This window comes from Zonotrichia albicollis, chromosome 13, assembly GCF_047830755.1.
Source record: "Zonotrichia albicollis isolate bZonAlb1 chromosome 13, bZonAlb1.hap1, whole genome shotgun sequence".
NCBI lineage: Eukaryota > Metazoa > Chordata > Aves > Passeriformes > Passerellidae > Zonotrichia > Zonotrichia albicollis.
Genome location: NC_133831.1, coordinates 16,805,534 through 16,833,013, shown reverse-complemented (window position 1 = coordinate 16,833,013; position 27,480 = coordinate 16,805,534). Strand labels below are relative to the sequence as shown.

Here is a 27,480-nt window from a genome sequence, read left to right as displayed (position 1 = left end):
GAGGCCATGGATTGTGGGGTCCCTGTTCAACCCCTGCACAGGTGAGGGGCTGTGACAGCTGCACATTGCTCCTTTCCCAAGATCTTATAGGAGTCCATTTGGAAGGGACCACACAGGGGAGATCAGAAGTAACAAGGAGAGATGTGTTGGTTGTCTTCAACTCAGTCCCAGGGACTGGTACAGCCAGAACAGTGAGAGCAAAACCTTCAGGCAGCAAGGTGCAAAAATCACTGAGCAATCCCAGGTGGAACCTCTGGCCCCAGAAAATGTCAGTGTGGTGTTGCACCCATGCCAAGGAGCCCTTCTGGGAGGTGGCTTCATTAGCACTGGCTTTGCACTGCTCAGGGCACACACACAGACACTTCCCTTCCTTCCCAGGGACTGTGGGGCTCACCAGAATGATGTTCCATGTGGCAGCCTGTCCTGCAGAGGCCTGTGGAGGGATGATAATGGCTGTAAGACTTGTCAAAGTCTAATTAGTTACTCACAGAAGAGAGATTTCAATTTTTTTGGCCCAATCTTTTTGTTTGGAAGGATCCCAAACCCCTGTTTCCTGGGAGCTTGCCTTCACTGCTAAATCCGCAAAGGGCTGCTCCATGGGATGACAGATTTTATTTGTCATCTTTTTTCAATAATATTCTGCTTTACAGTGGGATTTTTTTTCAAGGTTAGATAAATGATAATTAGAGTTGGGTGTGTTCTAACCCAATGGGTTGTAGGGGATGTTTCCTCACTGGCCTCCTTTCTGGCAGCACCAAGGGGATGAGTTCATACATCACTGCAGAAAGCTTACAAGTCCCCTCAAAGCATTATGAAAATTGCTGTGCACAGCTATTTTGTTTCTGAAAGACAAATTCAGTGAAAAAGGTGAGAGACAACAGGTGAACAGACGTGGTGCTTCTGTGGCAGCACTGGTTTGTGCATCAGCTCCTGTACACTTGGTGAGAGCATCAGGCAAGGGTCAGCCTGTCCTGTATCCTCCTGCCCTCCAGCCATAGACAAAGAAATTCAGACACAGAAATGCACAAACACCCCCCCAGTGCAAAATCCCAGGCAGCTGAGGCTTGTATTCAGATCCATCAGTTCCACCTGCTCAGATTCCTTGCAGCCACAAGAGCAATTTCCACCCCAGCTCCTGCTGATGGCTGAAGCCCCAGGGGCTCACTGGGTGATGAGACCCCCACGCCTCCTGTGTGTGGGGTCAGCTCCTCTGGGAGCCTGGGGAATGCCCTGCAGGGTTCAGGGTCAATATCTAGGTGGTCTGGCTTCACAAACTTTCAGCTGGAAGGAAAAATGGTTACAAGTGCTCTGATTCCCTCTCAGTGCAGTAACACAGGAAGACCATATCTTCTAATTCTGTAGTCATCTGTTAGCATCTCGTCCTCCACAAATTTCTTTAATCACTGGAGGGTATTTGCAAATATTTAAAAATGCTTTCTTTTCCTTCAGGAATTTTTATATTGGGTTTTATAGAAGGTTTATAATAGAGCAAATAACAGTTTGGATGAAATTCTGGGAATTCTTCTGTAGTGTGCTTCTGCATGATAATCATTATGAGATTGCTTCCCCACTGCTTGCTTAATGCAGCTGTCCAAGTTTTGTATTTACTGGGAATCCAATTTGTTTTAAGAAATTAACAAAACAAATACTTAAGTACTGTGCTGAACCTATCGTAAAGTTTTTATTCATTTTGGTGAGAAGGAAAAAAGCATTATAGTGCTTATGGAACAGCATTTGAGGCCACATTTATGAAATTGAATCCCTACCAAAATAATTTGCTCATGTTAATACAGATGTCGTATGGCATTGAAACAATTATTCTGTTGGTTTTGTCTCCAAATTTTGTTGAACTCTGCTGTGGCAGTCGGCAAATATCTGCTCAGAGAGGCTGGCTGGGTGCTTAGCTAAAGCAGCAATGCCCTGATCTGCAGAGATGCTTATGGGACTGTGTGGTGCTCAGATCCAGTGACAATATTTATGGTCCTCAGAGGCAGCAGCGCCCTGGCACTCACAGGCAGGGCTGCCAAGTCCTCCTGTCCCTTCTGTAGCCCAGCACATGAGAGGATTTCTGTGCTGTTCAGGGCAGTCACTGTTACTCCCTGTCATCTTGGTCACTGTGGTGTTGCAGACATCTTTTATGAAAAATCCTTTCCTTAGGATTTTTCCTCCTGAGAAGCTGAGAAACCTCAGGAACAAAATGTAAACAATGATTATCTGCTTCTGTGGAATGCAACAGGTGCATCTGTGATTGGTCTCATGTAGTTGTTTCTAATTAATGGCCAATCACAGTCAGCTGGCTTGGACTCTCTGTCCAAGACACAAGTTTTTATAATTCTTCTTTGTCTATTCTTAGCTAGCCTTCTGATGAAATCCTTTCTTCTATTCTTTTAGTATAGTTTTAATATAATATATATCATAATAAACCAAGACTTCCAAAACATGGAGTCAAATCCTCATCTCCTCCCTCAGCCTGAGATCCCTGTGAACACGGTCCCACTGTGGCATCACTTTGTCCTTTGCTTAAAAGTGGAAAAAGCCAGGTCTTTGTGGTGACAGGAGCACTGTGCATCCCATCCTGGGCTTTCCAGCTCCTTTCTCTCCCAGTGTGGCCTCTGTAGAACCTCCTGCAGCCCATGGTGACTATAACTGTGCAGTAGGAGCTGGTGCCTTGCTGTGCTGGCAGTCATTGCCAGCCCCAGGACCTGCTGCACCAGGCTCTAGCTCTGCTCTCTGCCTCCCTCCTCTCAAAATTGTGCAGATTTGGGTCTCTTGGCTCATGTGCACTTGCAGATCAGTTTCTCCCCACAATAGACTGTCTTCTGCTACCAAATTCTGAGCTCTCTCAGCTGGATAACCAGAATGGGGAGTGACTCCTGTTTTTTCCCAGATATCTGCTGGCATTTTTAAGTAATTCTGCTCTTAACAGTGTGGGTAAACAGTATCTGAAAAGATCCTTGGTTGTTATTATTTTCTTTTTTAAGGAGAAAATACTTGCTAATTGCAAAAAATCAGAGATGAAAGGTAATACCTCATACCAACCTTTAGGGTAGAAAGAAGTTCTTGGATCTTGCAGAGCTCCAAGCTGTTGGATGAGCTTGGTCCCAACTAATACCCAGTAGGTTACATTTTTTTCTGGAACATGGTTTTTATCTCACTTTTAAAGATTTTTATTTTCTAAAAAACCAACACCCTAATTTCTAGATCTCACCTAGTTCATGTTCTAAAACTTTGTATACTTGCTTCCTGTGGATATCTCCGTGCCTGATCCAGTAACCAGACCCATACATTGGGTTTTCTTTTTGCTTTTTCATGATGAACAATGAGCTGTGATGCAGCAATGAGCTACAGGCCCTCCAGAAGAAGCCTTTAATTCTACCCAAATATCTCTCAGACAGTAGGGAGTCTGTGGCTTCAGAATATGACCCCTGTGCCAGGGGAATTAGATGGCTTGTCCCTGGAGCCCTTATCACACCCCACAGTCAGGGCAGGCACAGGGGGAGCTGTGGCAGAGCAGTGTTGGGCACTGCTTGTTTACATCTGTGCTGGTGACAGGTGACATTTTTTTATGGCAAAGAACAGGGCCAAAGGAAGGATGAGCAACTGCTTTATGTGGCTTTGCCTTTTGGGGAGGGAGGGAATTTGGAGAGCTTTTCTTACTGCACAGGGCAGGGGAGCATCTCCTGGGCTGAGCCACTCCCTGGGCCTCCCCAGAAATGGAGAAAGGTTCTCCTTCTGGCAGGAGGGGTTTTGTTTGTTAGTTCGGGGTTGTTTTGTTTTTTTTTCCTTTTCCCCCCTCAGTGATGCAAATGGCATTAGGCTTTCCAGCTGTTTGGTCTTTAACATCTAGAAAAACTTCACTGGGCAGTGAAAGGGAGAAAAAAGGTGTTATGGCAATGAAATGTGCCACTGGTTTCTGAAACCAGGACTTTTAAACCTTTCTCAATCTGGTGGGTGAGTGCCTGAATCAGAGCAGGCAGATTTCAGATCATTTTGCTGCCTGTCCATTAACGACTCAGACTGAAGCAGCAAAACACACTTTGGTTTTAAAACTAATCCACGGTGCAACTCTCTCCAAACTGATTTGAGTCATGCATCTGTGACATTGCTGGGTCCACAAATACCTGTGACTTCAGGATCTAATCTGTTTGCAGGTTAATTTATCCCAAATGCCTTTCCCAGCTACGTCAGCACTGCCAGTTTGCTCTCTCTCCTTGGAGGAACGTGCAGCACAAAAGTTTCCTGCCTGTGATGCTGGCAGGGATGTGATCCCACCCTCCACAGGGCTGCCTAATAACTCTCTTGCTACGTTGTGTGGTGGATACTAACAGCAGGAAGCATTATTTTAGAAGATTTAAATTAACAGATTTTATTTACCACACCAGTATTCTCACGAGGCATCTCACTTCTATCTAAAAGGGTTTTAAATTATCAGCTTTTATTTATCACAATGGTATGTTCCTGATTTATCACACTTCCCTGTGTCTTATTTACTCAGACCAATATGGCATAAAAATAGCTGGGTAATATAGAGAACTCAGAAACACCATGTGAATTTTCTGAAAGCAGGGAGGAATTGCAGACAATTGAAAATATTACAGAAACATTAAGTGATGCAACTTTTGAGTCTAGTTTTGACTGTATTGAAAGAAATGAGGGCAAGAGGACCTAATTTAACAGCTTTGCCAGTGCTTACAAAAACAGGATTTTAATTAAAATCTAAAATTTAAGGCTACTGAACTGTCTTTAAGACTGTAAGTTAAAACTATACCAGTTGCAAGACAAACTGATAGGAGCTTTTGGGCTTTGTGTCATTCTGGAGACTGATGTCTAATTTTAGATGTCATTTCAGCTAGATCCCTGTGTAAAAAAAACATTTAAGAGTATCTCATTTTACTTTTTTCATCTCTGGAACTGCTTTGCTTTTTTCCTACTTACAGAAACATCAAAAGGAATTCAGGCTCACTTGGTCATAGTCTGGACATCAGGTTTTTATAGGAACAAAGAAAGATGTGGTGTGCCCTTCACACATGCTCATATTAAAAATTTATTAGGGAAGTTTCAGCATCTCTCAATTATTAGGCAGATTTTAAGGCTCTTGTAAGTGGTGTGATAGTAGCAAATGCCAGCTGATATTTTACAGAAATATTCCAAATAAAAATACCATTTGATTGCAAGGGGGAGCAGAACCTCCAGGAACATATCTTCATTTTTGGTAGTTTAGTCCACAGTAACAAAAACCACATTGTACCAATCAGATATTTAATGAGCCTCTAACTCCATTTCTACCTTATCCCAAAGGTATAGCAAATAGTGCTGCTTTTTTAAAATATCAAGAAAACATCATTTGCTCTAAAATGTCCCTAAAAGCAGGTCTAAATTGCCAATAAAGGCTAGGTAATTGTATCAGCATGGATCAGAAAGCATTTCTCAGAACTGATGAAATAGTTTGCGGTATTGCAGAACCTGAATGATGCTCTCTGTACATTACACTGGAAATATCAAAGACTGGTCTCAGTTTAATTTGCTCACTACTGTGTATTTTGGATTTTCAGGAAATATTTCTCGCTAATGTCATTCTGTTTTGCCTCAAATGTAATTTGTTTGGGGAAAGTCAGGCGATTTCTGCAATCAAGTGTTCACTTGGAAGAACTTTTTGGTTGGTTTTCGATTATGGAACACTATTGTTCCAAGAAAATGGCATGGTTTAAAATTTTCAAACCCTGCATTCTTTATTGTATTCCAGATTTTAGACATTTCAGATTTGAAAAATAATAATTTGCAAGATTGTTGCCCAGCTTATCACCCCTTTCTCAGTAGTTATACAATCATTTGACAACCAAACACACATACAGTATAAATATTTAAGAAAAAGTAAATTCCATTAAGCTGCAGTGTGATAGATGCAGTAGTAGGTACTTATCTTTGAAATATTAAACTCTAGACATTTATATCTGTACAAAAAAGAGTTTCCTGCCATTTGATGAGAATTATGTGCCTGGCACTAATAAAATATTAAACTCCAATTTAAAAGATAAGTATCTTACCCACTTTTTTCATAATAAAACATTTTACAGTGCATATGAGAGCTAATATGCATCAGAATTTCCATACAATACTGTATTTACAAACTTTTATGAAAGTTTTGTGTCTGCATTTATTAGTTGCTGTCTCTATTTAAGCACTTATTATTTCATATAATGACATTGTGTGCTTCAATAATGCATGATAGAAGGTATACAAACAGGCTTTATTTTTTGCAGTGGAGTTTTCTTTTGTTACAGGCGACTGCTGCTAGTTAATTAAATGTAGATAGCCCCTGAAAATTGCATTATCCTTTTCTGTCCCTATTATATAAATTAATGTCAAATTGATGCAATGTTTCATGTTTAAAATAATAGATACATGTGTTAAAAATTATAGCCTGCAGTTTTCCTGTTTGACAATGCATTATTTTCAACTGGAAATGTCAGTTTTTAACCTTCTGTCCGGAATACTTTGCAAAGGGCAGTAAGCATTGAGTGTTAGTTATCAAATATAGTGTTTTTAGAAACTTCAACAATACTACTTGCAGAGGAAAAGATATAGTATAGGGACTTTCTGTTTTGAAAATAATCTGATAAAATTAAATGTTCAACAGATGGTTATCAAGAAAAGGAGAAGTTCCTTTGAATGAAGAAAAGTCACCTTTTCTGGCAGATGGGTTTCAGTGTCACCTGCTCCATTTTCAGCAAGTGGCTCATTTGCCTTTTCTTTCCCAGCTCTTTATATAAAAAAGGTAAGAATTAAATTCTTTTTTTTCTTTTAAATCTCAGGTGTCATCCCATGAAGTCACCTAAAAGCTGAAAAAACATAAATATCTTTGTCATTGTCCTATCAAACCTCACAATCTCCCAGCTTTGCTTTAGTGCCTTAATTGAGCGATGTCATATCAATGTCATTAAAAGAAGCTGTACAGTTAGGGTGCTTTTTCCTGTTCTCATAATTATCCTTTTTTACAATTTACAAAAATATTTCATTAGACTCTTTGTACTACAGCTTTTTCTATTGTGATCAATGTCAGTCGACAACTCTGCCTTTTTTTAATTACTGAACTGGGTGATTAGAGTTAATAAGCTATGAGATGTAAATACTGCCATTTCAAATAAACAAGAAAGCACTTAGAAACCAAAACAAAGCCTTTCACTGAACTCAGGCACAACATCCTCTGAGAGATAAGTGGCACAAGCGATTCAGTACATTATGTGCTGTAAAGAAGGATGCACCTTGTTACTTTAAACAGCAAAATCCAGCAGCAGGTTTTCAGGGTCTGAGATATCCTTTTAAAAGGTGCAGCTTAAAAACTCCCATATTTTCAGATCACAGAGGTCTTTTATTTATATTTTGTACTTTCCAACTGAAGAGAAACTGAAGTCGTTCTCTCGTAAAAATACTTTATAAAAACAGCTTTGGTTTTCACTTTTCTTCTGCAGAGGAAACCCTCCCTGCTTTGAGAGGCAGCGGATTTCCACAGAGCCATCCACTGCTGCTGTTCCTAGGCAGAAAACCTTTCTGTGAGTATGTGGTCTGTAACATTTAATATATGGTATATATAAACTTGGGATTTGGGTTGAAAGACAAGTAACACTGGCTTTCAGAGCAGCAGGTACATGTTGGTATAAAAAGGAAATTTCCTTCCACATTATGGATCCTTGTATTTCTTCCTGCAAATTCTGCAAATATTCATGGTAAGGTCCATACATGTATGTCCCTGGGCATCACTAATAACTTTACTGGCTTGTTTTTGAATCAGTTATATATATTGAGTACGAGTTAATTACCTGTAGGATGGGTACATTTTTGTAGTTTCTGATGAACTTTCCATTAATGCCTATTTCTTACTTATTTTCAGCAGGTATCTATTAACAAGGCAGTGTTTTCTAAACTCTTTAATAATAAAGAAAACCTGTTATGCTCATAAAATGGGGAACACGCTGCCTAATTGTGTCCAGGATAAACTGCACTTGATATCTGTTGTCCACAAAGCAATTTACCAGATGATATCTTTAAATCTTTTCCTAAAATTGTTTCCAGCACAAATTATTGTAGATGGTTACGTTCCGTAGCTATGATATTTTCTGAAAAATCCTTTCTTTAAGATTTTTCCTCCTGAGAAGCTGGGAAGCCTCAGGAACAAAATGTAAACAATGGTTATCTGCTGCTGTGGAATGCAACAGGTGCATCTGTGATTGGTCTCATGTGGTTGTTTTTAATTAATGGCCAATCACAGTCAGCTGGCTCGGACTCTCTGTCTGAGACACAAGCCTTTGTTATTCATTCCTTCTTTTCCTATTCTTAGCTAGCCTTCTGATGAAATCCTTTCTTCTGTTATTTTAGTATAGTTTTGATATAATATATATAATAAAAAAATAAATCAATAAATTCTGAAACATGGAGTCAGATCCTCATCTCCTCCCTCATCCTTGGACCCCTGTGAACACCGTCACAACATTCAAGAGCCCATTACAAAGAACTGCCTTTAAAAAAAAAAAGAGAAAGGATGAAAATCTCCCCAACAATTATCTCAGTCCATGTTAGCAGGATGAGGATTTATTTGTATTTCATTCAGAGGTTTCTGTGGTCGCTGTGACGGGTCTGGAGCAGCACAATATGCTGGGAGCAGCGAGCGCGGCTGCCGCGTGATTCCATTAGCGCGGCTGCCCAGCGCTCTACAAGGTTACGTGGCTGCTGCCCCAGGCACTCCTGCAGAGCACTGGGACAGGACCTGCTCCTTCCCCACGGCCTTGCAGGGCCCCCAGGAGCTGGGCTCACCCCAGAGCTGAGCCTGGCTCTGGCAGTGCTGCCCCATGGGCACCCCAGTTTTGTGGGGCCCTCTGCCCACTGCAGCTCTGGATCTCAAAGGCTGCAGCTCTGCTCTTGCAGTTGGGGATTTTTCTTCTCTACCCTTAAATCTCTCTGCAGTGAGATTTCAAGTCAAACGTGTTTCAGCACACTTTTCCTGAGAAGGCAGATTTACATATGCATTAGGTTCATTTTATCGGAGTACACACACAGCAATGACACATCTCATTGACAATGTGCTGTCTGATGGATAACTCCATACAAAACACATATTTGAAAGGAAAATTGGAGGAGGAATAGGATTAAGAGTCTGTACATAAGTGACATCATGTTTTGTGAAGATGAACTGCAGGAATGTCTTGCCCTACTTCACAGTTTTGGATTATTCAAAGGTCCAACAAGTGTTTTGCAAGTGTAAAAAAACCTGCTGGTTTTTTTGGATGCTGCACACCATCATCAGGCAGAAACTGCTGTGACCAAGTCTGTCCATACCTGAAATCACTATGTGCTTTATAATGAAAATACTAAAAAAGCTCCTACAAACTTTGATTTTCAGTGCCTCATTGCCACATGGGACTCATTCCTTGTCCAGGCAGTGCAGCATTGTGGCTTTTTCTCTCAAAGGTGAGCAACAGTACCTAAATATTGTGGTTTAATCGTGTCCTGAGCCATGGGTACCAAGAGCCCTGCATTTCCAGCTGGGTGGCTGCTGTGGTCCTCTCCTGCCAAGATGGTGTTGGGCACTTTGCTTGGCTGGATGGGAGCTGGCACAGTTTTGGTTGCCACTTGTCAGCTTTTTAGGATCTCAGTGACCAAGAGTTGTGGAAGATTTTAGATGCCAAAGTTTTTTACATTCCTTTCAGCAGAATGCCCATACACTGCCAGCCATCCTTCTTCCTGCACTGCATAGGCTTCTTCCTTCTTTCCTTCTTCTCTCCCTTTCAGTTTCTTGATTGCAAAGATTTTTAATAATTTAAAATGTATGCAGCTCTGACTCAAGGCAGACAGTTTCTTCTCTATGTCCATGGAAGAAATAGAATATTTAATTACAAAGGAAAAATATAAATAAAAGGCAGTAGTGTTTCTAGGGAAAGATGCATTGCTTCTGGGGTCTCTCACCATCACAAAGGATGAGTGGGGCAGCAACACCTCCAAAGTCCAGAGCTGGTACCCTGAAAATTCATGGCATCAAGCTCAGCAATCTTTTCAGGCTTTTCTAGGACTGGTCACCCAGGATGTTCTCTTATTTATTTTTCTGCTGAGGGAAGATGTTACCCATCATGTGCCAAACTTAGAAAATAAGTAATTTCATGTAGACCCTGATCTGTGGTTTGTGGTAATGGTGTTTTCTGTGGAGATGGCATTGGTCACACTCAGGTCTGTGACTGCACCCACTCTGCACATGCCCTGAGCTCCGCCTTTGCTGCTGCTTCCTGCTGGCCATGAGTTAAAGCTTGCACAGAAATGCACTCCAGTACAGTTTTACCTTGGGAGTGAAAAATGCTTGGATTCCATCTTGGCTTGTTCATTTAATGTCCTGGTGAGCTAGTACATATCTTTGAATTCCTACCTCAGGTTTCCCCTCTATAAAATGGCACAATAATACTGTCTTGGTGCCTTTCAAGGAGAGTCTTCTAAGGATCTGTTAATAAATGTCAGTGATGCACTTTAGAGATCCTCTAAGGAGTATCCTGTAGAAGTATACTATGAATTATTGACTCACTCTTTCTGACCCACTCTCTAGCACACATTCACACTCCTGAAATCCCTTAGAAATAAGGTGCTGGCACCATGGCTTTAAATTACTCTGGTTTATGCAAAAGTAAGCACTTAGGTACCCAGCTGCCTATATATATATACACTAACCCTGTCTTTGATGAGAAAGTTGGTAAGTTGTCTACTAAATAGGCAGATTTTTTTCAATTATAAACCAAACTTTTACTGAAATAGGAACCTCCACCCCCCCTGAAATAAAAGAAAAAAAATCAATGTCTAAAATGAGGCTGAAGTATTGGCTGTTTTAAAATATATCTAATTCTTGGATGCTGCACAAAGCCCATCAGCCCTCTGGGGATCTGGGGGTCTTCCAGGACTAGGAAAGACCATAGGAGAAAAATGCTCAAGCTTCTTCATCCCATGGGGAAGTGAGGGAGAGGAAACAGCGATGGCAGATATTGTTCATGTGCTCCAATTCATCGTGGTCAGCACTACAGTCCAGCTGCCAGGAGCACCTAAAAACCTACATAGCTTTGCTCAGGGTTTCAGGCTTGGGGGCTGTGCAATAGCATAGCAGATACCTCAGTGTGGCTTCAGCATGGGGCTCAGTATTATCCTCAGCCCATCTCCAAAAATGAGCTCTAATTTCAGATTTGTAATTAATAATTGGTTGATGGTGTTTAGCACCTCTCCAGATCCAGCTGGGTCACTACCTGTGTGTTGGCTTACAACTACAACAGAGCAAAAATTTTAATTTGAATTCTTTTTTATATGCTTGTGTCTGAAAAAAAGAGAATCAGCAATATGTAGATATTGTTAAATTCTTCTTGGCTGTGCTAGATTGTTCATATAATGAAAGATAGCAAAAACATCCAGAAAATTTTTTACTGTTTCATCCTTGTGGTTTGAAGCTATGTCATTTCACTGTCTTCATTTCGCATTTCATCCAGACATTCTCAAAACAGGTAATGTTGTTTTATTTCATTTGACTTTGTTCTAAAATTTCCTTCAATTAAAAAAAAATACTATTTAATTTGCTTTTAATCTAAATGAAAAAATGGTTTGAAATAAATACAGCACCTTTATCTTCTAAGGATTACTTTTCTTCTCTTCCAGGTTACAAGTTGAGGAAAAAAAGACTAATGTCATGAAAATGAAGTTTATTTTATTGCTCTAGGCCTGTTGTGGAGTAAGAAGCCTCATCTACAAGCATGGTTGTGTACAGACCTCCTTGTAAGCTTGGCTGGGTCAAACCACTCCCATGAAAAGGAGGGAATAGGGAAGAGCTGAAGAAGGGATGGAGAGGATGGAGAAGGTGATAGGAGAGGTCCCTGAGGAGGTCAGCCAGCAGCAAGGGCTGTCCCCCGAGCACTTGGGGCTGATGGTGAGACCCCAAAACCTGGGCTGCTGTAACCAGCACTAGCATTCGCTGACATCTGAACTTTTGAGCTAAATTTTGGAGGAGGAGAAAAAAAAATTATCTCTCTGATCATTTGTGAGTTGATCTTTTCCAGGATCAAGTCACACAGCCCTGATTTACGGGTAGTATCACTGTCTTCATTTGGTGTACATTTTTAAGAGGCTCCACCCAGGTGTCTGTGCAGCTTGAGGCACAGCTCCAGGGTGAACTCCCTCCTCGCTGCTCTGGGAGCTGATCCTGGAAAACAGAGATGGTTCCCAGGAGGAATCACAGCCTCATCAGCTACAGGGTGGATATTCAGTTTTCCCTTGTTTGAGATATTTGCACGTGACAGGTTGGCCTTGCTGGCCTGGCTTGTGCGGGAAATCAGTTGGGCATTTATGGGGCTCCTGCCTTGGAGGAGATGTCAGAATGATTGTGGGCCATTACAGACACTCTAATATACCTTGAGGTTAACTCGCACGCTGGTGATGAGTATCAGGATTTCCATAATTTTTTGGCAAGCATCCTTTCTATTTATGTAGCCAACTATTGATATTCATAGCATAAAAACTGGTTATTCAGCTGAAACCCCTGTGCAATCAATCAGTGATACAGTCTATCAAGTGTCTCAGTCAGCCTGTAGTCATTACTATGTTGGGATTGTTTTTTTCCATTTGGAGACATTTGGGATGACTCAATTTCTCTGATCTTGTAGCATTCCCTGTGTCTTTAGAGGGGAATTTGTAATTGTTGAATTATTCTTGGCCATCCTTCATTCGGAATTTATGTTGTAATTTCAGCAAAAGCCAGACCTTGTACGGCAGTTTTCATCTTTTTCAAGGCTGCTTCTATTTCTTGAAATGCTGGAGGGTTTCCAATTATTCCTTCTGGTCGCTTTGGATGTGAATTGTAACAGATCATCCCAGAGTCGTGGTTCAACATTGTTAAGCTTATCAATATAAATATAATGTTAAACCCTTTTTAGATAATTGGGGGCTAGGTGTGAAAATGTGACCAATTTATGCATAAATTGGCCCTACACTTCTCTTTTTTCCCTTATCAGAAAGAATCTCATCATGAACAGGTTTCAGACTGTTCCTTGTCAGGGCTTCTTCTATACCTGTTAACGGTTGATTAGGTTGTTATATCACATTTCAATACCTGCTTAACCTGATGCCAGTCAACTATGCAAACAAAATTCATTAAGGCAAACAGAAGTCTCTGAGCTGGAATTGTAAAGCAAAAAAAAAAGAAAAAAATGGGTTGATATATCAGCTGTTACTCTATGAAACAATGAAGGCTTGTAAATCCATACATTGGGAGAGCACTGGATCATAAGTAAAACTGAAAATGAGGAATGAGATAACTCAGGAGTCTTTATATCTATATCCACCCTTTGATGCCTGCAGTGTGGGTCTCTCTGCCAGGTACATGGGCATGCTGGAGGGCAGTTTCACAAGTGGCCTTACTGGTTTAGGTCCTGGCTCCAGTTGGTGTTTGCCAAAGTGCATCCTACAGGAGTTTGTCTTTTTCACCACACTCATTGCGTTCATAGGAGGCTCGTTTGCAGCCTATCATTATGATGAAGTGAAGTTTAAAATTACATTGGGAGCCTGCTTAAGGACCATCGTGCAGGTCCAGGAAAAGGGCTGATCCAGCCTGCTCACGCCCAGCTCAGCCCAGGAGCTCCATTACTCATGCTGACCAAAGCAGCTCCTCAGGACAACTTGCAGGGGCAGCGCGGCTTGGTCAGGACATAAAATGCACCAGAGGGAATGCTCAGAGAGGGATTTACCTTCAGAGAGGGTAAATTATTCTTTCAGAAATACTATGGGTAAGAGAGTTGAAGCCAGAGAAGTTTTGCATTCCAACAAATTGTTTCTGGATTTCTTTAGTGAAAGTACACTTGGAACAAGCCAAGTACATTGGCAAACACTGCATGCTCATCCAGTGTGTGCTTGAGATGTGTGAATGCCTTTAAAAGAAAAAGTGTGGTTTATTTTGGTAATGTCTAGTCATTTGATTTAATACATAAAAAGAATGTCGTCTTAGAATTAACTATAACAAATAGAAACTGAATTGTGAAAGAGAGGATGTCCCTACTTACTAAATATGCATGAAAAGACTAGAATTGCTACCTCTTACAACAGAATCATGACAGTAATTTGTCCCTTGTTGGAATACATCAATTTTACCCTCTCCCTTTCTACCTTTGGAGAAGAGGGAATGGGGATTAAATGTGTCTTGATTCTAAAACATCTATAGAAAAATATCAAATAAGCCATATTCTCAAACAGTTCCTGTTCTTTCAGATTTTTTCTGTTAAGAGCTTAGTATGTTTTAATGAATTGTGCTGAAGGGCATCATTACCTGCTCCCTAATACTAGTCCTTTTGGGTCAAGAAAGAGGATTATTTGGAAATATGATTTCTTCCAAGTGTGCTTTGGTGGTTACAGTAAAATTCAAGAGCACTAAGTTTGTTTGCATAGCTTGATTTGTATAAATGATCCCGTGCCTAAGCAATTTCAGCATCACCATTGTGCATGTTGCATCCATGCCTGAGCCCAGGGGCACAGTTTCAAAGCCAGGATTTCATACTGGGCTGGATATTTGGCCCACACAGTTTAAGAAAACAGAAAATCTGGTGATATGCATTTAATAGCAATATAAAAATAAAACCCAATAAAAATAATGAGAATTATATTTCTATTGGGAGAACATTAAAGTCATAATGGTACAAATGGGCTTTAGATAATTGATAATACTGATGCAGAAAATTATTTTCAGTTCCCCCTCCTTTGCAGTAAAGTACAGCTGCATTTAAAGAGAAGAAAAAATAACTTTATTTTCTTTTCTTTTGGCAAACAATCAGGGTGCTTTGACCAGCGTTGCTCAGTAAACCTCAGAGCCACACTGAAAATGAACGTGGGAGTTTGCTGCGTTGGCAAGTCCCACCCTGGGAGCCCTGGGATGGTGGAAGGATGTCACCCCTTGGCTACAACCTTGCTGATCACTGCAAACCCGGGTAAAGGTTAATCATTCTTAATCTGTGGTTTTACTGAACCAGAGTCTGCCTGCTGCTGCTGCACTCCTGCTGCAGCTGTGGGGAGGGAGGCGCTCCCTCAGCTGATTTGCATCCAGCCTTGCTGCAGTTATTTTCCTTTGGAAACACATGGCCTGAACCTGGGAGGAGAGGAAGAGGAGGGTGTCCTGTTTCTCTCCAGGAGAAGGTAATGGGGCTGTGCCTGCCTGGTGCTGGGCAACAACCTGTAGGTGCTGTGCAGGAGAGTGAAGGATGTTCTTGTCCTCTGTGCTGTTTGAAGGCACTGGTATTTCTCCATGGCTTGCTGAGTTTATCAGCCTGTCTACATTCAGTCACCACTCTAAATTCAATAGAATTTGCCATTCATGCTATCCTGAGGCATCTTTAGTGACAAGGCAAAATCATCTACTTGGGTTAATGGATGGTGGGGAGGATGCCCCTGGTTTTGTCCTAGTTAGACCCATTTGAGAACCTTCCCATTGCACAGCTTCCCCATGGTCTGTCTGGCTCCATCTCAAAGCATAAAAATGCAAATTAATAACTTTTACTAAATTTGGTAAAGAAGATTTGAAGTCTATGAAAAGGGAACATTTTTGCACTGTCAAAGTGAATGCAGACTGAAGTGGGCAAGCACTTACGCAGCAATGGACTAATGGAAAACAAGAGCAGGTGGTAGAAGTGCCAAAGCAAAATATATTCTATCAACAAAATGATCAAGAAAGAGATTTTATCCAGGCCAGCTGGACTGGCCAGCCAGCCAGCCAGTCTGTAAGGGACAATGCTCTGCTGTTCAAGAGCCTGCCAGACTATATTTAATGCAGTGGATTTTCACTTGAAGGCTCTAAAGATTCTGTTTTCTCCAGCAAAGGGAAGAAAAAAGTCAGAATAAGTGAAAGTTAAAACAGACTTGGACTAAAAAAATAAATAGAAAAAAAAAAATCTGTGTTTGTTTGTAGTACTGGGACAGAAATCTTGTAATTTCTTTTAACACTTGTTTAGTATTTCTTGTTTAGTGTTAACAAGTGTTAAACAAGTTTAACACTTGTTTAGTGCTTTAGAATCCTTAACTTACTAAAGAGATACCTCTATTTAGTTGCCTAGATTGTTGTATGAATGATTGTTGCACTGAAACTTAGATAATGTAATATTTATAAGGTATTTTCTGATCATTGAGTAGTAGACAATTTGGAAACCTTTTCTATTGTACTGAATCTTAACTAAATCTCTACTTTTTGTCAAAAGATGTCTCTTCACACCTTTACCCAGGAAGCATTTCTGGGTTTATTTTTATAATTCAGTCTATAAGAGGTTGATCTTATAATTGAACAAGTTAAAGAAAAGATTGGAAATGTTACTAAGCCCCAGCCACTAACCTATTAAACAGCAGGATAACCAGTGGTGTCACATCATAGAGACCAGAGACACTTTGCTGGGGTTTTGTTGTTGATACTGACAATGTAGATTGGTGTAGGTTAAATTCTTTTTTTTTTTTATTTTAGCTACAATATGCCTGTTGTGCTAATCATTTCATCCATTCTGTCATGAATTGACATGGTAGTTAAAAAGTTGCAAGAGTTACCAAACATTAGAGCCTGAAAGGTCCCCAGTGTGCCAGGGCCCATTCCTGGGGTTTAGTTGGTGTGTGTAAAGGAATGCCAGCAGATCAGGTGCAGTGCCTGTGGTTTTTAGATGCACACCCTTTCAGAGCAAGCTTCCCACTGGTCATCCTGTAAGGATGGAAGGAATGTGGGGCTTCTTTGCAATGTCCACCTGTCACCTCTGATATTGCTGCAAATATTCCTTGTGTGGCTGGAACTGAAAAACACAGAGTGTGAAAACAGCTGTACACACTCAGTGGCTCTTCATCCTGCAGTGCATGTAAGGTAAGGGTTCAAACCACGCTGTGAGGGGAAAAAAAAGAGAGAAAAACCAGAGGGAAGAGCAGGTACCTAGTGCAAACATCCCGCTGTTTCCTGGTCATGGAAGGCAGGGTCTGGATTCCCCTTGGAGCTGCTGGTGAAGCTGCCTAAGGGTCACACAGTGCTGCTGGGAGTGCCAGGAGTGCCTTCCCATGAATGTGGTCTGAGCTGCCCAGGGCAGGGGCACTCTGAAGTGAATTCTGTGAGCCCCAGCAGGGCTCTGCTGTGCAGCACCACTGCTGCAGGCTCTGGAGCCAAGCTATGGACTCACAACTGACGGCAGTGTGGGCTGACAGATACAGCATGGAATTTAGCACAAGGAGAAATCTATGCTTGAATCTTATTGCAGTGTGTTATCTGACTCCTCCGACTGCAGCATGTGACTGAATTAAAGTGAATGATGAAATTATGTACAGTCATTTTCATAAGCAGAAGTCAGTTACAAAGTGCTTCCAGATGTATGTTTAATGCATTTCTGTTTTATTATGGTGTCTATTTGATGTACGTGGTACTGACTAAATGGTTAAAAACACTGCAATGTGTACAGAAGTATATTGTACTCAATTTTTTCCCAAAGTGTCAGTGTTGATAACTAAAAACTGAAATACTGCAATCTAATCAACAGTGCTTTTATGGGCCTATGAGCATAGGCTTTTAACATTTGGGTAACTCTGCTGTTGGTAGACATAAAAATAAATGGCCCTAAAATTATTTTAGGATTGTAGGTTTAATATAGGGAACTAGATAAAGCTACAAAAAATAAATCAGAGTAGAATTATTTCTGGCATCACATCTGCCAGGCCCATCAAGGAACAGATATTTTACATGCCTGTTTCCTGGGGTTCAGGAAAGCAGCACTCTGCTCAGCTGGATTGATCAGGTGGACTCACAGAATTCATCTCCTTGGCTGTCTCTTTTCTGATATCTTATTTTATGTCCCACAGCCATATCATTCTGGTTTCAGATCCTATCAGGTGTCACAAACCACACCATATCCAGAGTGGTCAATATTACACCTGTCAAGTCCAAGGGCAGCAAATATTGTTAGTGGATGAGTTGGTATCAGTTCTTTTAGAGTTTGTGATGGGCAGAAGATCCACCACTCTGGTATCAGGCACTGTATGTTGAAGGCTAATGCAAAGAACTGGCATTCAGACTCATAAAGATGCACGAGCAGTTTTATAAAGGAAGATGGTTAATCTGAAAACCTTTCCTTATCTGAATGCCAAGTTTGTTTTGTTGGTTTGGGTTTTTTTCCCCCCTACCTAATATTTCTCCATGTAGCAGTTTCAGTGCTAAAGTTAGTTATGTAGTCACAGGGTGAATATTCTCTGTTCAATGCTGTGACATGAAGGCATGCTGGAAGCTCCTTGGCTGGATGTCACAGTCCTCTGGAGGAGACAGCAGAGGATCCTGTGATTGTCAGAGCAGCTGATGATGCACAGACACAGCCCCATGGCCAGGCAATGCCCTCACCCCACAGCAGAGCTGCCCTGGCAGGGGGGACCTGACTGGGCATCATCAGCATGACTTAACCCTGGGGCACTGATCATTGCATTTCTTATCATTCTGTGGGACAATATTGCATATTGTTCATTCTTTGTTTTCTTCTCTAGCCATGTTTTTTTTTTTTTTTTCTGGCTCCTTTATCTTTTTTCCCTTCTAAATTTCCCTCAGGGAGCAAATTTTGATTTCTCTCAGGGGAACCAACTTTTCACTTCTCCTTCTTATCTGCTAAGATTATTAGCAATTAAATAGGTAGTGTTAACACGTACAGAGTGATAATTGACCTAAATTAGATGAAAGAGGCTACAGCAAGGGTGACAAGTTCAGTTTCTCACAGGTGGTGTTCTAAATATTTGGTTTTGCAGGCAAAAAAGTCCTGTAAATAACCATTTATAGCAAAAACAATATATAGATGTTTCTGTGCCACATGGGTGAGGACTTAGACCTCTTAAAATAGAAATTCAATTTGTGTAGAGTCTGGAATGTGAAGATATTGGATGGGCTTAATTTGGTCCAATGGCTTAATGTTGCCATGTATATATATATTAGTGTATATTTAAAATGCATCTATTTTAATTTTCTCATGTAAATAATAATTTCTGAGTTCAGGTGTGGTCACCATGAAAAGGAAAGTTGGGATATTTACTTTGATGTAACAACACCTGGAGTGATTCGGGCCTAATTAGTCAATTTGTAAAAAGACCCCAGCGCTGCAATGCTGTGTGAAGCCATAGGCAGCAGAATGTTTGAGGAGCACACGCAGTGGTGTGCACAATAATCCTGTTTCTCACAGGAACAAGAAGCCACCCGATTCTCATAATTAATTTTATTTTATTTTTTTTCCAGAGGAGCTCACAAGTTCCATGTCTGTTAATTTGTTTGGGAAATTTAATTCATTTTTTTGCCGGGACGTTATCCTTGGTACATTTACTTCTCCTCTGCTGTACAAATTACCAGATCTATTCCACTGTATGTTTTTGTCCCTGAATTTTGAGGATGGGAAAGAGGAAAGCAAGAGGTGGCCATTCCCTTTGGTAACTCCCAGCTGGAGATGGGACACCAGAGCAATGACCAAACCTCTGAGATGGAAAGAGAATCTGCTTTCTGTGAGCCCTGCTTGGTCCCTAAACCCCCAAAGCTTGAGGGGGAAATGGGAAACTGTCCCAGGGGAGACCATCAGGGTCTGGTTTGTTGTCCCTCCATGGCACAGAAAGGCTGAGGGGCTCCTGGATGAGCTGGGTCAGGACACCTGAGGAGCTCAGCCTGGGAGATTTGTGCTCCTCAACCTCTCTGCCTTGCCAGAGGCTTTTCTTCCTTACCTGAGAGGGTCAAAGCCCACCTGCCCTGAGTGCTCTGGGCTACCAGGATGAGCAAGGGGAATCAATACACAGTGCAGTATGAATTTAATGTATGTAAGCCACACTGCATTTTTAATCAGCTATATATTTATTGTAGAAAAGGGTAACAAATTACAGTTCCACTAGCACACAAAAGCTTATGGCATTCCATTATTCTTAATTAATAGGTAAGTGCAAGCCTTTTTTATTTATACTGGAGGAGATCTTGTTGCTAATTTGGTTGCAAATGTATCTGTAAAAAGGAAAAAATGTATGTCTATTTATTTTACTATTTTAATAATAGAGCACTCATTCTTTCCTTTTAGTTTTTTTTGATCGTTCCATGGTTTGCAATCAAATATTAGCATGTTGATTTTGCATATATTTCAAAGACGTCCACTCTTTTTTTATAAGGAAAACAAACTTGTTTGTAACAAACTAATAAAATGCCTCTGGAATCTAAAATGGGCACTGGAAATGACACAGGTTCCCTGAGTTCTTTTACCTGGAATCTGGTCAATCTGCCACTGGAATTTTCAATCAGTAGATCACTACCAGAAAAGCCAAAGAGCAGGTAATGTATTTTGCTGACCCATTCACTGGTTTCCTTTTATTTCCACATAGGCAAGAGCACTGAGGTCTCACCAAAACCTATGAGCCTACATTTGGAGCTTCATTGTTAATTCTGGGGAGGTGAAACCAACTGTGTCAAGCAATTTTTATCCTTTAACAGAATTTAACTATTCCATAATTAGTAATTAGAGACTTTGCATACTTTCCATATTAAGATCAAAAAGCTCTTGGGAAAATTTAAAGTGAGTCTTAAAATATAGAAACTTATATTTAAAATTTTCAAGCTTTCTAAACATAAAGAGCCATTCCTATATGGTATCTGTTGGAATTGGGGAGGGTGACTTCTGAATATTAACCTGCTCTACTAGATGTGATATGATTTGGAAGATGATCTTTAAGATATTATTAAAAATAAAAAGGGATAAATATGAAATGTTTAAGATATTAAATAAGAAATAAATAGAAATCTGTTAATATTGAATTTTAGTTTAATTTGTTACAGGTAGTTTGACAGATTTTGATGAATGCCCTGGGAATGTGCTGTAATTCGTGTTGGAGATCTGATGTTCTATCAGAAGGGCAGGGGATACATGACCTGAAGGTAAGCAGTGGAATAATTTCAGTTCTCAGAGCAACAAAATAAGAAGTTTTCTTCAGAGGAAGTTTTGTGTACAGTTTTTCTGAATCTCTTTTAAAATGGGTGCACAAGTGGGAGGTGAGTAACTAACTAAGGTTAACTCAGGGGCCAAAATTTGTGCTCATTATATGTCTTGGAAATTGTTTTTTAATACCAATGACCACAACTTAGATTTAGGTCTGGAAATTCTTAGAGTCTCCAACTTTGAAGCATTTCAATTTTTATGTGCAGATCTGTAATGATTTTCTGTAGGAGGCTGTTGCTGTGATAGATACCTGAAACTGCCCATTTTCTTCTGATCATTCTCAAAATCTGATCTGTTGGGTTTTTTCAGGCTGCCTTTCTAGGCTGCTGTTTTTGTACAGAAGTTCATTTTTTGAGAGGAAGATGCTCAGAGAAGAAAATTTTTTAATGGATAAATGGGGGACACTCATTAGTTTCAAAAGTAATCCTTACCCATGCTAATCTGCCTCTCCTCCTCTGTGAGGAATGGACAGATTGCAGTCCCAACAGGGCAGAGAGCATCAGTGTTTGGTTAAGAGAGGCTTGTCAAGCCATTTCATCTGTGTGGTAATGGTGAAACTTTGCTTAAAGTAACATCACATACAGCAAAAAAATATAAGCAGCCCTCTCCTGCTGAGCTTTCCAGGACTTACTGCTTGCAGCAAATGTTCAAAAACACTGCAGAACTTGATCAAGAACTGATAATTGAAAAGATGACACGACCTAATTTGAGAAGGGTTATATCTTCACGTGCCCCACACTTGTGTAGTTCAAAATAGTACACATCTTGTCCCTTTAACTTCAGGTGTATGTGTCTTGTCTGGTTCTTGGAAGTGACTGTGTACAGGCAGAGCATAATTGGCAGCCTGTGACATCCCTGTCTGCAAGTGTCTCTCTAAATGCAGCGTATTTCAGCCTTTATCTAGTGATGGCTGTTACCTGAGAGAAGCCCAGGGCCATCTCAAAGGGCTTGTAGCGGCTAATTGTGCCTGTTAGGACTAGCAATTAGCTGGGGATCTCTGCACCAGGCAGCTCGACACCCACTGGCTTTCAGCTGCTCTCACGTCCTTCCAGTTAACTAGCTGTGCCAGGCTCAGGAGACAGGGACAGGGAGAGCAGGGATGTGCAGGGCTGCTGGGGAAAAACAGCCACGGGGGTAGAATGACACGCTCAAATCCCACCTGGTTATCCCAGGAGCGGAGCAATGAGAGACCCAGCCCTCATTTGTAGGGGTGGGGAGCCAGGCCACTCGCACAGGCAGCACTTCAGCTTTAAGAAAATAATAAAATCTAATTACGTATAGGTCATAAAAGGGATCACGTACATATGGTGGTTACTGGTTACCATGGTGCAAACAATGGTTTCAATGGAAACATGAAGTAGAACGTTGCAGAATTAAGATAATAAATCAGTTTCATTGAATAATAAAGCTTTGCACTTACCCATTAATTAAGGATAATCGTATGCCATAAGCTTTTGTGTGCTAGAAGTAATGTGTTACTCTTTACCATAAATATATAGATGATTAAAAATTCAATACACCTTACAGGTAGCAAATTCTTACCATGCTCTGTATATATTACAAATGAAAGATGAAAGCCTTCTTTTTATGCTTATATTTTTGGATTGGGATAGAGTATTTCAATTACCCACCAGAATTTGAGGTTTTGATAATGATTAGAAGACTTGAGAAAATCTACTTCTTGAAATCTTTGTGGAAATCTTTAAACACTGATGACATAATTCAAAGATATCTACAAATGTTCAAAAAATAGGCTGGGCTTGTCTGCCACATCTGGTTTCCAACAGCGAATTGAGACGTAGCACATAATGCAACACGCTGTAACACAATACAGCCTGATCTTGTATTGACCCTTCCACTTGATACATCTTTAGGTGCTTTATAATCCCTAACAAATGTACCTTAAAATCCCATTGAACTGTGTAGGCAATTGAGAACAAATGTCTTCAGACCAGAAATAGCATCTGATTCTGGGACCAAACGAGAGAGACCACGCCAGATCCACGGGGTGTGCAGACTAAAGGACATGAAGGCTTCTGCCTCCCCCTGTGAATCAAGGGCAGGGAAAACCTTGGGAGCCGGCACAGAGCACCACACAACTGAGGTTTAGTCCCTTTCTCAAATGAACAGAAATGAAACATACAAAACACTTTTTAAATGACATCATTAAATCCCTACCCATCTCAGGATATTTTTTTTCCCTTTATCTCTAAAGTGGCGTATGCCAGAAAAATTTTCAGACAGAAAAGATAGTCTCAGGCTGAAGGCGTGGTAGACACAGGCAGTGTGGACCCCAAATCCTGTTTTCTGGCTTTTGCCCAGTGCTCTGTGGAGTAGCCCAGTTCCTTGGCACAGAAATAAATGATCAGTAATATGCACAGACCATTTTTCTTAATTTTAGAAAGGAAATTATGGAGATCTTGGCCTTTTTTTCTTTCTGTTGATGTAGAAAATTATGATGTAGAAATTTGCCTTTGATTCCCTGCCTCTTTAAAATGATGCCTGAAAATCTCTCAGTGAATATGTTAGGGTGACAAATATGCGCTTTAAAAAATTGTATTTTAGGGAAATACTGAATAAACACAGGCCTAAAATATATCAATAATCAAAGCAACTCAGCCTCCCTCCCCATAAAATGCAGAAAGACAGTTTTCTCACTGGCATCTCAGCTCTGAGATCCCGGTTTGAGTCCAGCTTGAACAAATAAGAAAAATTAATTAGATAATTTGGTTTCAGTTCCTCTTGCAGAAAACCATCATACATAACTGAGTAGAATTTTGGCTATTCACTCTAAGATTCTCTGCTTAGAAATGTGGCTTTGTTTACTTGCAGCTTGAATTTTCTGTAGAGCTGACAGAGGGAATTCCTATATACTGCAGACTGATCATCCAGTGAGGGCTGTGTGAGAGGAGCTTGTGCTGCTAACAGCACACTGAACCCTGGCAGAAGGCATGGAAAGAACAATCCTTTAATGCTTATCAATACATGAGTGGATATTTCCCAGAGTATTAACCCGAATTGCAGAGATGTATGCTGGAGTGTGTAAAACACGCAATGCAAAGAGGGGTTGAAAGCCTTTTGTCTGCTCTCAAAAGAGAGCTGGGGGAAAAAAAAATTAAGAGAAACAAATCCAAATCCTTCCAAACTGAACTTAAGTGTTAAACATGACCTTTGGATTTAAGAACCACAAATTTTCACAGGAAGTTGAAAACACGCTGGATGGGGGAACTAAAGAACAGCAGGAACAGATGCCATTATTTGGCACACAGTGGGGAGAGCGGCACAGAAAAGGCAGTCTCTGCAGAAGACATTTGCCTTTAACTCTCTTTGTTTTCTCTTGGGGAGATAAGGGTAGGCACTGTGTGAGATTTTCTCCTTACATCAAAAGGCTTGGGGCAGGGGGGAAGGACAAGTTTAAAAATATTTTAAGAACCTGGCCATAAAATTTTTCAGTTATCTCTTTTACAGCACAAGAGGGTTTGTGAGCAAAGAGAGCCTAGGAGGGGTCTCCTTAGATTAACTGCAACAGCCACTTGCTAGCAGGGAAGGAAAGACCTGGGAAAGGGAACAAATTGTGTGCAGCCTTTGTTAAATAGAGTTATATTCATGGGGAATGTGCATATGAAACTCTCTGCGTTGCCAGCTTGTAGGGCAGAGGGATGAGCCTGGTTCCTGCAGGGAGAGCTCACCCTGTCCCTGCTGCTGGGGCTGTGAGACAGAGGAAAATGGCTTTTTGTCACCCGCCCAGGGGACAGTCTCAAACACACACAGAGGAGTCACCCACTGTAGTTTTGCTTGGTTTCTGCATTGTTAGGAGCATGAGACAAAAGCAAAAATACCTCTTGCACTTTCCTTTGGCTGTTGCATCCTTTAAATCTTAAAGCTTGGACCAAGGGAATGGAGCAAGCACATTGCACCACCAATCAAAAGAAGATTTATTGGTGGATGTTTGTTTCTGATTTGGAGCTAGGAGAGAATTGTGCAATTTTCACCAAATGTAATAAATAGTAGAGGCTGGGTACCCAAGATGGGTACAGCAACTATTCAAATAAATTATTCAGAGAAAGGACATGATATTTTGTGAAACTTGGTCCACTTACATGTAAGAGGTTGAATGCTTGTGCCAGGGGCCTGATGACCTTTCCTGTAGCAGTCTCTGCTGGAGACAGTGGGATCAAAGATCTCCTAATTAGTGGTATCTCTTTGGGAGGGAGGAGAGAAAGATTATTACTCTGCTTTCACTTCTGAAGATAACACTTATGTATAGTGGTAACCTATCTTTGGCAATAACTTCAGCACACAAATTATGGCTTTAATGACCCCATAAGCATTCCTAGTTCAAAACAAAGAACTAGGAAGCAAAGATAAGTTGCAGGGGAATGGATGCAAGAAAAATATTTTTTAAATAGGATTATTGTGAAAATCAACATTCTCAATCAGGTTGTGTCAGTATTACAATTCCTTACTTTGTGGATTCCTGCAGTTTCAGAGGTGCGGCCAGTTTACTGACAAGGGCTCAAATGTATAACATTGGAATTCCTGGGGGGTTTTTGTGCCCAAAAGTTACCAGTTGGCACAGGGTGTTCTGAACATCATGGTGAAATTAAACAATAGGACAAATCCACAGTGAAGGCTCAAACAAACCCTTCATTAGACAGGAGCAAGCAAAGTGATGTTTTTGGAATGCATTTCCTTTAACTTCATTGTATTAGTCTGAGGTCATAATCTTTAGTAAAATTAATTTTTTTATTTTGCTAAATTAGGCTCTGAATGAAGTTGTCTTCCATGGGTGCAGGAGCAAATATGTAAATCTCAGATGAGCCCACCAAAGGTATGAGCACAAAACAACTCTAAACACATAAATTAGGTAAATACCTTTCCCTATCCCTTCATGGAACTGATTGGCAAATGCAATGTATGGTTTATGCTTTGAAGCTGTGCAACCTTTAAGTGCTTGAATTTCAGCATGAATTGCCCTGTTGAAATTTATTGTGTTCCTTACTTTCTTTAAGTTTTAAAATGTCACTAAAGGGATTGGGATAATACAGAACGCCAAGAAACTGTCTGTAGTCTTTGGGTGGCATGCCCCATGGTGCTTATTTCCCTGCTCATAAGGTTTTAAATCCTCTAAATATTTATTCATACATACCTATTTTTAACGTGGTGTTTAAAACACAGCTCAGATTTTGGTGGGGCTTGAGGATGCTGATTTAGGAATGGGTCAGTTGTGGCAGCAGCCTAAGTGGTTTGCATGTCTAGGGAGCAATGTGCAATACAAAAGTAAGAGGCTGGGTAAAATGGGTATAATCCATGTTAAAAGCTTTTAATTTTTACATTTCCTTTTACTTTAAGTATCTGTGTAGTCCATTGGGTGTGATTTGTGTGACGGTCTTTCTTCACTGTCTTTATCAGTGTGAGGAAGGGCCAATATGTGCTTCAGTGTCACAGACCAAGCTGTTTAAAGTTGCTTTCAATGTAAGTAACAATTATTCCTATAGATTCATTGGGATAGTAATGCATAACCTGGAGATAAGCAAAAATGTAGTCAATAAAAGACTCATATGCCTCACAATTTGCAGAAGTGGACCTAGAGTGAGCAGATTTCTCTTTTGCAGGCAAAACTTAATTCCACAAAATATAAGTGAAAGGAGCTAAGCCATTCTTCTCACATATAAATATTGTTTTGTCATTATATTCTAATTTCCTAAATTTTCTCCAAGTCAAAAGTGTTTGAGAATCAGAAACATTAGAGGCCTCTTGTAAGGGCTGGTGCCTTTTGTCATTTGAGGGAAAAAAAAAAGACAATGGAAGCTATTTTGTTAATGTTTTTATCTATTCTGTGACTGACATCAATAATACATAACAGTTCCATTGACATTGCATCCTGTCCAATGGAGGCACTGACCTGATTCAATGTCAGATGAAATGCCTCGTACATCATAAACATACAGGAATTCTCACAGATCCATTATCCTCCTGCCTGGTCCACGAGTGCCAGGATCCAGTGCTAAGCCTGCAGGAGCTTGAATTCTTTTTCTCTCAGTTTATATTTTCTTTCACACTTAGAAGGAGCAACTCCATCCTTGGTAGAATGTAACTGGGAGACCCCTAAACATTTTATGAATACATGAATGATAATGATGTCAATAGTCGTTCAGATACTCGGCTGATAAGTCCGTGGTGTACAAACCCAGATAAATACCTCATACCTTGTCAGGAGAGCCTGCAAACCTGATATGTCATTCTGCTTTATTGTGCAAGAATATATGAATCATAATATTCCTATTAACATTGTACAAAGTCTGCAGTAGTTGGAGACTTCACCCAATGACAATACAACTTTCATAAAAATATGGATAGTTATCATGTGCCCCTGCTGTGATTTCATTGCCACTAAAAGCAAAGGGAACACAAATGAAAAATATTCCAAAGTTTTCCATTGGTCCCCCTGAACAGTGTACTGCAGCAGTATATATTTGTTTTA

At 40.5% G+C, this 27,480-nt stretch overlaps 1 long non-coding RNA gene across 11 annotated transcripts in view; it reads left to right on the top strand.

Annotated features, from left to right (window-relative positions):
• The window catches only part of LOC113459660 (uncharacterized), a 54,900-nt gene that overhangs the window by 23,450 nt on the left and 3,970 nt on the right, over positions 1-27,480 (top strand). For 3 of the 11 annotated variants that reach the window (XR_012582477.1, XR_012582476.1, XR_012582482.1), the window contains 6 exons: positions 6,638-6,775; positions 7,470-7,550; positions 9,395-9,462; positions 11,671-11,938; positions 14,829-14,981; positions 25,760-25,827. This is a non-coding gene — a long non-coding RNA (uncharacterized LOC113459660). Of the gene's footprint in view, positions 1-6,637; positions 6,776-7,469; positions 7,551-9,394; positions 9,463-11,670; positions 11,939-14,828; positions 15,187-20,836; positions 20,936-21,305; positions 25,828-26,408; positions 26,472-27,480 lie in introns of all 11 variants that reach the window. The other 8 variants (XR_012582484.1, XR_012582479.1, XR_012582480.1 and 5 more) reach the window with 8 other exon arrangements.